General features: G+C 41.3%; 1 protein-coding gene and 1 long non-coding RNA gene across 2 annotated transcripts in view; one reads left to right on the plus strand and one right to left on the minus strand.

The window, feature by feature from the left end:
- LOC147817183 (uncharacterized) overlaps nucleotides 1–239 on the minus strand; it is an 11,248-nt gene extending 11,009 nt beyond the window's left edge. Inside the window, exon 1 of the long non-coding RNA XR_015436587.1 lies at nucleotides 23–239. This is a non-coding gene — a long non-coding RNA (uncharacterized LOC147817183). The remainder of the gene's footprint in view (nucleotides 1–22) is intronic.
- Nucleotides 1–14,891, plus strand: part of zfpm1 (zinc finger protein, FOG family member 1) — a 111,818-nt gene that overhangs the window by 22,087 nt on the left and 74,840 nt on the right. The window lies entirely within an intron of this gene.

Raw genomic sequence — 14,891 nt, forward strand, 5'->3', positions numbered from 1 at the left:
CCAATGCTTCAGGGTTACCTACCTGCTGGCCTGACTGTGTCGTGTTGATATCAAAGTTCTCTCAAACTCTGCGGTCCATCTGTCTCCCTGCAGCCGCCCGACCGTTAGGCCTCAAAGTCCCTCCGATTATGATGCAGGAGATAAGACAGGCGGTTCACAAAGCAATGGTACAAATAACTGATAAAGCATTAGGTAGTTAGTCGACTAATGATTAGTGGGCCAGTTCAAGTGTGCCATATCTTTTACACTCATGCTATTTTTAAATCCATGGGAGGTGTTTTTATTTTTTTTTTTAAGTGGTGCACATTTGAAGAAACCACGCGCTGTTGGCTTGTGTGACTCAAACCGGATGGTTGCCAGTTTGAGTGGATGCGAGTAGAAGAAGAGTCATCTTGTCTGAAAACAACCTTCTTAATGACTGTATCTTTAATGTCAGGCTGAAGGTCCATCATCAAATGTCACACATGAAAACCAAGAGCTGACAAAGTAACAAAATTCAGTCGATTTCGTTCAAACTTTCTTTAAGTGGACACGATGAATTGTCATACAACATACTTTTCAGTGCAGGGACTCATGTCTAGCACTTACTGAAAGCAAGCAACAGCAACGGACTGCACCAGCTGGACATATGTAAACTGAAGGTTACAAACATCTTAAAGTTATGACTTATGCACCACTTAGACTTAAACCCTGTATATGTTGTGCCTGGGTATAACTTTTACATCTGGTAAAAACCATACTAGTATCCACGGTAATAATAACAGGAAAAATATTGACCACACAACCAGGAGGAAAAACAACGATGGCAGCGCATCTTGTTCACAGAATAAATAACAAAAGGGCATAAAGCTGAGAAAGTGTCATCCATGATCGGACAAACCCACTGTACGTCTGATCAGACAATCAGCTGATGGAGAGGTTTCACTGTAGCAGACAAGCTGTATTTGAGCTAATGGAGGAGCTCTCCCCTCTACAGCACGGGACAGAAACGTCTGCTGTCCTCCGCCCTGCAGCTGCTGATTGCGCTTCACATTATGCAAACGGAGCGTTTCAAAGTACCGTTGGCGATATGATCAATGTACATCGGACACCTGCATGTCGGGCTATTAAAAGAGTAAAATTCATTTTCCTTTACTTTTTGGGTTTCCTTTTTTTGGTTTGCTGTTCTTTATCCATATCCAGCTTTTTTAGTAGAAGTAGAAGTTAGAGTGAAGTTTGTTGCTTAGCAACAATCACCACTTTGCGTGTATTCATGTGAACACACATCATAAGACCAGGCGCAGCTACAACCGCGGTCAGTCAGGTTTGCTGCAATCGGTGTAAATTCACAAAGTCGGGCGTAGCTAATAAGAGTTGGGATCTACTTTTTTATGCCCAGCTGGTGCACTGTGCTCCAGTGTGAGGAATGCAATGGACATTCGAAACATTAATACTTGATAGACGGATCATTTTATTGTTGGTTTTGGTCTTTTCATTTGGTTTGTTGACAATGAAAAATACAGAATATCACCAGACTTCAAACAGATCATCTTTTCTTGACACCTGATGTTGTTGACACAGTGTAAGACTGCGGTTGTAATGGGCAGTACCCAGTATCAATGAATAGGAAAAAAAACACATGTAGCTTTGTCAGCTTCCCTGTACAAAACAGTTTTTTTCTTTTTCTGACAGCAGTCTCTTTTTGTATATATCATCATCTCGTATATCCAATCTTTGACTCTCACACACACAGACACACAAAGAGAAAGTGATGCGGTTCTCTGGTTCTTAAGTGCACAAAAGGAGACTAAAAATTTGCGAAAGAGAGAATAGGGGGGGAACCATTGTGATTGTGACAAAGTTCATGAGCGTATAATAGCAGTTAATGCGTGGCAGGGCACAGGCAGCTTTGTTCGCCAAAGTGCCAAGCTCTTAATAGAATCTGATAGATAGACGCCTGTCTCCTCAGGCCTGTTACGGGGGTGTTGGGGTGGGTTCCACTCAACAAGCCAACAGTCTCTCTCCCCCTCTCTCTCTCTCACTCCTCTCCTTGTCTTACTGTCATTCTATGAAGGAATAATTTGTCAATAATTGGCCGTGTCATTCTCGTCAAGACGGTTTGATAAAGCGGCGGCTCTTCGGGGGTCGGGCTGGAGAATATCTCAAAAAATGGGGGAAAGCAGGGAGAAGGCAGCATGTGGCAGCAGATCTGAGGCAGCGATAGGGCCATTAACCGCTTTAGAAGTATTTTAGCTGAATTCACACAAAGCAAAAATAGATAAATAAATAATGAAAAAGGAAAAAGTGGAACGTCAACTGTCAGGGAAGTGATACAGACTTTAAGAAATCATTTGGGAGGGTAAAAGATAAAAGATTATCCCTCTTTTCTGCCAACTTATTGCCTCCTCAGCCATTGCTGAAGCTAATTCGCTTACTCAAGCAATCATGCGGACATACTGTGTCCCTGTGTGTGTGTGTGTGTGTGTGTGTGTGTGTGTGTGCGCGTGTGTGTGCGCGTGTGCACATGTGCGTGCGTGTGTGCGTATATACCAAAGCCACATTGCCTTCAAAGTGCTGCTGGGAAGTGCTTATACCAGCAACAGTATGTTTAAACTTGTGTGTGCGTGTGTGTGTGTGTGTGTGTGTGTGTGTGTGTGTGTGTGTGTGTGTGTGTGTGTGGTGTATGTTGCATGTGTGAATCTGATCTTGCCTCCATCCACATCACTCAGCGGTGTATGGCATCCATTATCTGCTCCATTGTAAGGGGCAGGAATTTTCCAGAGATCTCCCAGAATGCTTATTATCTCTAAAATATCTCTGGATGGCTGACACTCATCTGATTGGCTAAATCTTCCTCAGTAGGCACATTCCTCTGAACCCCCCAAACCCCAATGACTGCAATGTCAGGAGACCCGTCCCTATTCTGGAGCTTAGGCCTGTGTGAGAAATAATATGGGAATTGTAACCAAACTAATCCGGTCATCCCCAGAGAAACAAAATGTGGAAAAAGATATTTCATACGCTGCACTATATATATCTATATAGTGTGTGTATGTATATAGATAGATATATCTATATACTATCTATATCTATATAGATATATATATCTGTATAGATATAGATGTGTGTATGTGTATAGTATATGGCATCAGAAAATTAAAGGGGGTAAGTTCACCCACAGTATCACAAAAAACTAATAAAACTAAAACTGCCCGTGCAGATTCGGTTTTACTTATTTGTTTTCACATAAAAATGGAAAGCGGCATTGAAAGTTTTAATATTAAAAATTACATTTAAACAAAAAATTTCAGCAGCAACATTAAACAGCACCATAGTTATGCTGTTTAATCTCCAGAAGATGTTACATACAGACTATGTTTTTCATTGGACTGTAATTCCAATTAAAATAGAACTGACACATTACTCCAGGTATTCAATATTTCATTTCCAAAAGAGAGACGGATAAATATAGAATTGTAAAGGTCAAACTGATGGGTGAAGATGTCCCAATTTGAAGTTCCTAGAATGAGGCAAATTTCAGAAATAATGGGTCCTACATTTCCCATAATGCATCTCTTCAACAGACTCTACCTTCCTGGGAAACACCTACATGCTTTAAACTCCTCACCCCTCGTTTGTAATGCGTCAGGCGTTTTGATATAAATGTGTAGTTTTTAAGACCTGAGCTTCTGACATCACCATGACATCATCAGGGTTCATTTCTCAGCTCCACCAAAGCCACAAAAACTTTATACAACTGTTTTTAAATTCTGAATACGTACTGTTTTTTGGTTAGTTTTTATTTAAAAAAAAAAAAACTATTTTAGATCATTCTATCCATGTGCTGCACTACCACTACCTCGGGACAAAGCACATGCAAGAGAGAAAGAACAAAGCCTTATGGGAAATTTGCTCCAATTTGCCAATGCTCCAAATTCTACAGCTATGTGTTTTCCCTCTTTGTTTACTTGTGCTTTGGTGTTTTGTAGCACTTCTGGATTTACAAAGTTTCCCTGTTTGTGCTTTCTCTTTTGTCAACCCTGTCTCCTGGAAATATTCTATCCCACTGGTTTTATGCAATGGCAACAGTAAATACATTTTGTAAGAAACTTACTCTTTTGCTAAATTATGTTTAGAGGTTTTTGTTTTTTATAAAGCTGCATTTATCAAATGCAGCAGAGCCAGAAGGAGCTGGTTGGTGGTTGTGGGTGGACGGCAGGTGTACAACGTGCACGTCTGTCACACCAGACCGTAGTTACGTTTACGGAACAAAAGCCCTTTGCTTAAGGTTAGTGAAAGATTGTGGTTTTTGTTATAAGTAAATAAACTTGCAAAGTCACTTGTAACAGTTTCTGTATTAAACCAGACCTCAGTCTTTTCCTGACTGTAACAAAGTGCTGTGAGAATCTAAACCAAAAACAAGTTTCATAGAGCTGATGTCACTACGAGTGAGTGTTGTTTTACAAGTCACATATTTTGTCTTTTCAGATACGTTCAGTATCAACATATTTGCAACTTAACTTAACATATCCTCATTATGCATATAGAAAACATAATCTAGTTTCAGTTACATTTCCTATATAACAGGTGTTGTTGTATTACACAGAGACAAAGGTTGCACCAAGTATTTTAAACCAGCTGCATTTATTGTTGCAGCGTTAAGCACCATGTGGAACAGAACATGGATTTAATGTTGTTCACTATTTTCGTTGTGAAGTCAGTTGATACAGGTGGTGGGTATGTGTTATAGTTAGAACAGATAACAGCTATAATGTCTATAAATAGTTTGGCGTGGAGCTACATAAGGACATCCTGTAGTGCTCTAATCCACCAGTGGAGGGAAAAGGGAGATTTCCCTTTTTAGTATAGGGAAGGAGTGCACCCCCTCTCATCCCTTCCCCTCCAAATGCTATCAGTTACGGGATCTGACCGATAACAGTTGGCCAGGTTCTGCTTAGCTTTTTTTTTTGGCTGCCTGGCCTCAGCAAACCCACAATGACCTTTCAGTCAACTGGTCCCGCTTTGCATACCTACTCGCCATTTCCCTGGTATGCAAATGGAGGGAGATACAGAGCAGGCTTCCTAGGAGTGGGGAAGGCCTCGCTCTGAGCCCTGAGCACAGTGGACGGTGGAGAAGAGGAAGATATTGACTGAGAGCACTATCAGAAGAGGTGATAATTAACTCGGTTGTGAAACTTGACATTGAAATTTGAGAGGTATGCGGGTTTTAGAGTCACTATATGTATCATTTGCACAAGCAATGATGGAGCTGTATTTTCTCATAACTTAAATACATTAAATAAGGTCACAGTATGCAACCCAGACTGGATTTAAAATCTAAAGTCATGTTTTACATCCTGTCTCTCTTACCAATCGGGAGTGTGTCCTTGAGGCCTAATGAACATGTTCAGTGCATTTCCTCTTTCACAACATTTACTCCTCCAAGTTGGACGAATTTGACACCTGCATTGTTCACTTCCATTTTTTATATTAGGACCGTGCATCACATCAGCTGTGTAAGAAACATTGTACCTACTCTTAAAAACATTGGTCCGTAGCACAACATGTAAAAAACAGCCATATATAAATGTCAGAGTGGCCTCTGTAGACTGTGGTGTCAGTTCATTTCGATAGTCAGTGTTTCATCATATTCACACCTGAATGTATCTCACACTATCTTCACAGTGACTGTGTGCTTTTCCATTGAGGGGGAATTTGTCAGCGGACATCGATCAAGAACTCACTCAGTTTCTCATTTGCAGTTTCTGTGATCAGGAAGTTCGTCCTCCTGCCCGCCACTCTAAAACCACAGCGCAGTGTTTTAAAGTGAGGAGGAGGTAACCCTGGAATCCAGCATTCATTATTCATCAACAGATAGCGCTTCCACAGCACAGTCCCCCCACAACGTAAAGGGCCATGGTGGGCAAAAGCTGAGTGGGTATGGGAGAGGGTAACGTTAATGTTCCCTCTCCTCAGAGAGGAGGGAGACATCTATCGCTCTCATCCCGACGCTTTTATTTCACTTTCAGCTCATCTTAAATTTCAATTATTCATCACAAAAAGCCAAGCCAAGCCTTTTCACAATGACTGTTTGACACTGACGGGCCCCTCCTCTCAGCACACACACACACACACACACACACACACACACACACCTCAGAGGACCATGTGGAGGACTATTATTAATCATGCTGCTATCAGATCCTCACATCTTCGGCACTATTTGCTGTTTAATCACTAAAATAATACCAAGGGGAGGGCGGTGGTGCTGGGTTGGGGGTGTTGGGTTGCCATGGTGACCAAATGGAAAAGGTCAGTCGTAGTTTATCTTATCAGTGATAGGGAATGGTTACTAATTACAGATAGGTACTACCAGAGCTTGGTCCACCGGGCCCTGCCTTAAAACACTATCAGCAATCCACACCGGCCCGATATTAAAATTATCTCTCAAGTCACCCACACACACACACACACACACACACACACACACACACACACACACACACACACACACAAACACAGGCTAAGCTCCATGACTCTAAAGCCCCAGAAGACAGCAGACCAGTAAGGGCAAGGACAGGCCAGGCTAAGGTGCTGTCATCATGGGTGCCACCTAATGACGAGATACTGAGTCCTTCATGAGTTGATCTAGTTGACAGAGAGACATTCTCCTACTGGATGATGCAGGTTCAACTCTTTAGCAGGTAGAACTGCCTTTGAGCAGCTGTGGATCTCATCCTGTCTGGTAGGAGACGAGGAAGTGTCCTTGTTTTCTCTAATGGTGCGTTCAAGGGTGCTCTGATGTTGAGCTTTCAGAGTCAGTTGCTCAAAAGCATCACAGCAGCTCCACTGTCAGAGATGTTTTCACAATCGTTCCATATGTGTGACTGGAAACACAGGTGCCTGAAATGTTCACTATGATGATTTAGAGCAAAAACAATTAATGGGTTAATATATTTGTCAATCAACAGAAAATTATTCAATAATAATTTTAATAATGCTTTTATCCAATTCCTGTTTTCCTCGGTTTCATATCATTGTAAAACATTTTATTCTCAGCTCTGAGAAATTCCAAAGGTGCTATACAAATACAAATCTCTGAGGTTCAAAGACTAAGTTATTATTGTAAAAAATAAATAGATAGTGAAACTTATCATTATGTTTTTAGGTCACCACAAGTAGATTTAGCTTAGGCATAAAGAAATAAACACAAACTAATCTTCCTGAAAGGTTGTGTGTTTTTAAACACGTGTGAAACAAAGAAAGTTATTGAGTTTGTTTAAGTTTGTCAGTCCTGGTCTCAAATCAGATTAAGTTCTGATAGTTCCCTCCTGTTATAGTGACAGCCTGTGTTTTTTTTCAGTAGCCTGTCTCTATAATAAACCTCTCCCATGAATAATTGCTCTGGTCCAAAGATTGTTTACATGGCAGGTGGGGAAGTTATTTACACAAGCAGCGAGGCATGTATCAGCCATTTATAAATACGACCTCTGTGACCTGCTGACAGGTGTAACTACATTACACACCACATACATTTGTGTGTGTTTCACATTAAAACAAAAGCCAGTGGTGTGGGCTTCTTTGATACCAGCTCACTGCTCATTGAAATCCTACTTCCTGTGGTTTTTGCACAGTTCAGTCCTTTTCTGCTTATTGCTGGTTTTATTTTCTCTTTTGCTGTTTTGTATTTGCATTGTGGTCGTTTAAATGTTTTCACTTCTTGTCACTTCACTTGTGTTTTATTTTATTGTACCAGACGCATCTCCAGACCAATCTGCATTTGTAAATGGATCTTGAACGTTTCAGTTCAGTAAACGCATCGTTCTCATCAACAAACTTCTTTAAAGAAAATGTGCCGTCCAGTTTGTTCAATACTGATGTGATAACAGATTCAACAGGCTTCTCCACATCAGCGGCCGCCATCTTGATTATTACCAATAATGCTTCAGCACCTCAGTCTTCACATTCAACCTGCCCCATTTTAGATAAATGGTTGTGATTGGCCCGACCTGTCTCCGGACGGATGGGGTGGGTCGGGATGGACCCATCTGTGAGAGTCAGTACACATGAGCTCACTGATTGGTCTGATTTCTAGGCTACAAATGGACAAGAGAAAATCATCATGTCATGACTGTAATAAGTTGAAGTGCTCGTACTGCTCTCTGTTGGATATGGTTGAATTCTGGGGTTAATGATCATAAACTGTTTTAAATCCTAAGTCTTTAAGCAGTAATATTTTGGAACAGGATGTTTGCGAATAACTTGAACAACTTTGGCTCCAGTCTGACTATAAAGGAAGAAAACTTTGAATTGAGGTGAGCTCCTGGTGGAAGATGGGACATAGTTGATAAATCTGTGTGAGGATTTGCTGCTTTTTTCTGTTTCATATCATTTTGAACTAAATATCTTTAACATTTGGACTTTTTATCTTCTATTTATCATCAGTCAGACGACCTGATAATGAGAACAATCAGTAGCTGCAGCCTGAAGTGCAGTACAACACCATGTGACCCCTTTTTGAAAAACCTTTCCTTGCTGTCATATTGAACTGAGACATGAAGCAGAGCTGAACTTTTGTACACTGGGCAAAGCAAGACGTTTCAGTATTTCAGGAAAGGTGTGTTTTTCAAAGTGTGCTCTCCTGATTACAGATGATTTGAATACTGGATGTCAGCTCTGATAGATTCATCAAATATGGATGTGACAGTTGCAGCTCTGGTGTGTGTGCACGCGTATTTGCATGTGTGCTTTTATGAGTAGAAGTGAGGAAGAGAGTATTTCTCTGTGTGTGTGCCTGCCTGTCTGTTTGTTTGTGTGTGTGTGTGTGTGTGTGTGTGTGTGTGTGTGTGTGTGTGTGTGTGTGTGTGTGTGTGTGTGTGTGTGTGTGATCTTGTCTCTGCACCCTTCCATTTATCATCTTTGACATTTGGCTGTACTCCCCCTCTATCTGACCATCATCTGAGGAAAGCACATTTTTCCCATCAGAAATCCCGTTGTGACTTTTTGCGTTGGGGGGGGGGGCTGCTGATACTTCCTTTGGCGAGGCAGAGAGATACATAGATGTGAGCGAGCACATCTTTTCTTGGCTCTGCTCCTTCTGTGTGTGTGTGTGTGTGTGTGTGTGTGTGTGTTTTTCTCCATCAGTGTGTAAAAGTAATCGTGTATTTCTGGGATTGCATACTTGTGCGTGCGTTTGTTCGATCAGTAGAGTAATTATGGATATGTCTTTTACACACACGCACACACACACTCTTAACATGGATGTTATCTGGGCAGTGAGGGCTCCAGTGATGCCCTGCCTCTTGAAAATACCCCCTTTCTTTGCTGCTGCCAGCCATGCAGTGGGTTATATTTAACCAGATATCTGCTTTACATCCCCTCTCCATGCTCCACGGGGCTATCGCTGCAACACTGCTGCCACCATCTCACTTTATTTTTATTTTTATTTTAAGCCTTGTGACAGGAGGCGGAGATAACAGATGCAAAGCCAAGTTGTGAGTGGCGTACCCCCCTCTTCTCTATTTGTGCTCTCTCTCCAACAAAAAGACCCTCCGCCCCCTCCGCCCCCCCACCACCATCGTTCCATATCTCTTCCCTTGTTTTTTCTTTTGCTTTGCTTGTCTGTCTCTTTATCTTTATCATTTCTCTGCCCTTTTATCCCCCCCCCCCTTGGTATTTCTCTTTACTTCTCACAGAGGGTTTCCTGGTAGACCCTTCCTCTTCTTGGCAGTGGGAGAGGCAGCTGTTCAGTAGGCAGCCAAAGATCACACAGATGTGGCGTGATCAGTGCCACATCTGTGCTTATTTATACATCCACCTCGTGACAATTTTGGAAACCAGATATGAAGTAGACAAAGTCTCATTGTGATAAAAATATTAGAAAATATAATTGCTGGTAAGCATGTATTAGAGAGAGACCAATAATAAGCTCAGATATTAGCTTCTTTCAGCACTGAAATATCCAGAAAAAGTGTCACTGTTACATAGTTTTACCATCAGTGTCTTTAGTAATTATGATGGAAACAAACGAGGAAGTCAGGTGACACTGTGTAAAGACAAAAGTCCGTGTTGGGTGGAGATCGGGGTGGAGGTAGGTGGCAAGGTTATTATTGTTAATTAAAACTAACCAAATAATGAAAACTAGACATGACAAAACATTTTCGTTAACTGAAAATAAAACTGATGAGAGATCTATTTGCTATATAAACTGTTATAACCTTGGTGGACGGGATGACGGAACACAGGATACGTGATGGTCGTCATTGGTTCTTGAAACCGTTGCACAACCTAAACTGCCTGTTTGCTATCGTAACCATGGCGATGAAGGCCCTCTAACCGTAACAAAGGCCTTATTGTTACCAAAACATGATTGTTCGCTAAAGTAGTTTTTGTGCTTAAACCAAACTTTGTTGTTGTTGTTTTAATATTTTATTTGGCGTTTTCCAACAAAACACACAAGAGAATAAGAGAAAAAAGAACAGACACAAAGCCCCTCTGGAAAAAAGGCCAGAATACATAAAGCATATTACAATAATATTAGTAAATTATACATGCATACCAAATAAGCTGAGAAGGAAAAACCCACCGCTACTCAAAATGTCCAGCAGAGAATTCAGGAGCCTGAGAGACACAGAGTCTGTTGGTTGTACAAAGTCAGAGTAAGTGTGGGAGACTCTGTGTTTCTTAGGACATAGACCTGTACAGATACATGTTAGAGACCCTGCCCTCTAATCCAGTCCACAAATGGCCCCTAAATATTCACAAACTTATAGTAACAGTTTGACATAGAGTATCTTATCTCTTCCAAGTATAAACAGGAAATCATATCATTGAGCCATTTTTTTTATAACAAGGAGGGATGAAGAGTCCCCCTCCCTCAAAACTCTCATGTAGTGGTTCAACAGCCCAGTGTAGCTTTAAACTGGCTCTAACCAAGTAGTCTTTGTGCCTAAAGCTAACCAAACCATGCCAGAGCCGTAGGATTAACTGTGTGTTTATTAAAGTAACCATGATGATGAGGGTCCAGTATGCTGCCATTGGTACATACAGTATGGTTGTTCAGGACTTGGTGGGAGTAGGTTCAGTTGGGTTTGGTCATAAAGACTCTGGTGCAGGTTGAGTTCATTTCTCTAACGTGTTAAGTCTGAATTTAATATTAGTATGTGGTTAGCCTAGCTTGACATAAAGGCTGGAAACAAGGGGGAAATGGTTACCTGGTTCTTATCAAATTTCCAAAATACAAATAACACCAGCAGAATTCGACTAATATGATAGATAAAATGTGTTAATAGGTGAACTTTGATTTGACTTTGCTGTAGTTGTTACCACGTCCTGAATCCAGCTCCACAACAAACACACAACTCTTGGAGCTCACTCTTGGAAGGAACACAGATCATTTTATTTCCCAAAATGTCGAACTATTCCTTTAATACAAGGTGATTGTGATGCCTTCTCAAGTATACTGTAATAAACAACCTACAGTTATATATTCATCCTGTTTATGTGTAACTTCTCTCTCTCTCTAATTCTGTGTCTGAGGGTTTCAAGCATCCACAGCAGCTTCTCTACTCAGATGTGTCTTTGCAGTTGTATTATTGTGAATGTAACATTGATCGTACTTGTTAATTGCAACTCACACATGAGATGTAGACAGTAATGATGACGAAGAGAGCAGATTAAGAAACATTTTTAAACCCATGACGGCGGAGACGTTTAGTTTAATACTTAAAGAGCACTCCTGAAATCCATTATGGGAACAATTAGTTATGTTGAGGAAAGAGGAGAGGATAGGTTTTGGCAAATCAGACCTTTAAGATGATTTATATCCTTTAATTAACGGAATAAAATGTAATTACAAAAGATATCTGTGAGGAAAAAGTATATTTAGAATGAATTTTCTCAAAAGTGTTTGTGTGTGAGATAACTTGGTTTGAGTTACAGTGTAGTCAGGCAAATAGCATATGAACTAAGACCATAAACAGCAGTAATGGTCAAGTTATCAAACCATTCAGAATCACTGTCTTATTATAAAATCATTGAATGCCCTCGCACTCTGCCACAGTAGTAGCATGTCAGCCATCAGTTTAAACGATTTTGTTATTGTACCATATGATGATACAGTTATTGGAGTCTACAGTAATCTAGAATCATGGGTTCTTGACAGGGGGAAGTCACCTGCAGGTGTCACACAGGCTGTTTTATACATATAAATTTGAGTCTTTTCGTGCAACGAAATGCTTCTCAAACATCATTTGACCCCGGACAGGTCACCTGTCAATCAAAGATCTGACTCACTTTCACACATATGGGCAATCTAGCGTCACCAATGAACCTAAACTGCATGTGTTTGGACTGTGGAGGGGAACTGCAGTACCTGGACAGCACCAAAACACGCAAAAACTCCACACACTGTAAATATAACAATTAAAATTGCATCTTATCTGTAATAATGAAGATGGATGAATCTGTTTTAGGCAGATGCCCCTAGTGCATTCCCTCTGTGCATAAAACACATAAGTCGTCTTACGTGAACTCTGGACAGTGGCTGGAGAATCAGGTCCGTTCACATGACTGTGTAGAGTGTGCAGGAGGCAGGACATCAAGCAAAACGTAGACTGGATATCGCAGTGTTTTGTTTACATCACAAATAAACATCCTTGAATTTGTCTGATTTTGGTGTCTGTCTTCAGTGACAGGAGTTTCCGAAGCTTGTTTTCTTAGACATTTTTGTTGGTGCTTTCGTGTAAATGACCCTTCTCCTTCACACTCAGAGGGTTGTATTGTTCCGGTTTCGCACTAGTCACATAATAGAAACGTCATCAACACGCCCACTCTCTCTCTGTGAATTCTCTGGGCAGTGACCAGCTGTATTCACACATGGGCTCCATCGACTGACTTCATAGGGATCTGGTGGGGTGAAGTCCATTCAACGTCCGGTTCGACTGATTTGGACATTTGTGTTCTCACATACAGCTCCTCCAGGAAATGTCTAGATAAGTTCAGGGTTGTGGTGCATGTGTGAAAGCAACGATACAGAATCACACACAGACCATCCCCAGGGCGGTTCTTGTTACATTATTAGTTGTGTTTTTGTCTCTGTTTGCCAGAGCTGTTTTCCCGCCCTCCCTTAGTGTGTTTAGTCTCTGGGACAAGCAGAAACATCTGCGTGTGTGTGTGTGTGTTGGTTCCTGCTGTGTAGCTGTACAGTTTACATGAGGTTTCAGGGTTGACACTTGGATAAAAAGCAAAAGCAAAGGCCACAGAGGGTGATCAGGAGGCGGAGGCGGAGGAGGAGGAGGATGAAGTAGCTAAACAAGACTGGGCCAAAAGTTAGTATGTGGCTCCACCGTGTATTATCATCGTAGTCAAGAACTATAGAATTAGCCAGAGCTGCTGGAAAAGTCACTAAATGTCACCAGATGATGTAATAAGCTAATTAGCTGTTTTTTGCCCTTTATCACATTGCTTCTCTCCTACTCTCTGTGCTCACATATACAGTATTTTTATAACAATCACCTTCAAGCCATTTCCAAGCTGCTGATGTGCACTGAAAGACCAATCCTGCGATCATGGGCCAATTTCTACAGAAAGAAGCTAAGGTTTTGTTCAAAAAATTGCTAAATATGTTGCTAGGGGCTTCTTAGAAAAGGGGCCAATGGGGAGACTCGGCTGGCCGACCAATGGTATAACTTCAACACTCAGTCAGTCACTAGAGAGAGAGAGAGAGAGAGAGAGAGAGAGAGAGAGAGAGAGAGAGAGAGAGAGAGAGAGAGAGAGAGAATTTGAACAGACAACAAACGGATCAGAAAGCCACGTGGATGCTTGATCAGTTGAAGATCTTAGTTTTCACCAGTGTTATTTTTCTCTTCAGCGTTGCAGTGACATGAACACAGAGCTGGTTCATATCAAAAGATGTGGTGTGAGAGGGTAAGCGAGGGAGGACCACAGTGGAGGGAGTCTCTCTCCTTCCTCCTGCATACCGTTATAATCTCTCATCTGCCTCCCGTCTTTATTCAAGGTTGAGATCAAGGGACAGGGATTGCAATCAGACTTATTATATCACACACACACACAACAGGCAAACACTAGTCACACTAAAAGTCAAATGCATGAGAACGGATTCTCCCACATCGTGCAGCTACACACAGAGAAATGTCTCTCATGTTGCTAATTGGGCTGTACGACGTCTCCTGTAGTTTTCATCTCTCTCTGCCTGTTCTCTGTTAGTGTGATGCATTATATCAGCAGATGACATAGTACCTTGTTATTAACCAACCACAGATGCAGTTTAGATCATTTGAGATGTTGGTCTTATTTTGAAAGAGCTGGACATGGCTCTTTATTTACTCACTGTTCTGAGCTACATGGCTAAAAAGAGCGACAACACACAAACAGAAGCAGCCTTGTTTTTAGCTGGACTTTATCTTCCATAAACCCTGAGGCAGGACTGTTTTTTTACAACCCACAGAGAGGCTTGAAAATCAATCTTGAATATATACAAAGTTAGAGTAAGTGTGTGTTTTTATATGGACGTCACACTTGTGCTGCTGGGCAAGAACCGGAGTGACAGTCGTACTGGTGCCAAAGAGCGTCTGCGGTGCAGACCTTGTGAATGAATCCCATCAATAAATTTCACAGCCAAAACCATGTCGGCAATGACCTCATTTCACCAAACTGTGTGTGTGTGTGTGTGTGTGTGTGTGTGTTTGTCTGTATGTAAAAGTGTGTGAAAATTCTCACCATTTTACCCAAGGCCGAGTCTCTTATATCGAGGGAGAGGAGCAGAGATATGGAAAGAAACACTGTCACTGATGTGATTTGAGGATGGAACGATGATGGGTAGATTCACATATTTCATGACCTTGTATGTGTGTGTGTGTGTGTGTGTGTGTGTGTGTGTGTGTGTGTGTGTG

The sequence above is a fragment of the Seriola lalandi genome, unplaced genomic scaffold (assembly GCF_002814215.2).
Source record: "Seriola lalandi dorsalis isolate HSWRI2012SDOR001 ecotype SW California unplaced genomic scaffold, Sedor1 jcf7180002055008, whole genome shotgun sequence".
Classification (NCBI taxonomy): Eukaryota; Metazoa; Chordata; class Actinopteri; order Carangiformes; family Carangidae; genus Seriola; species Seriola lalandi.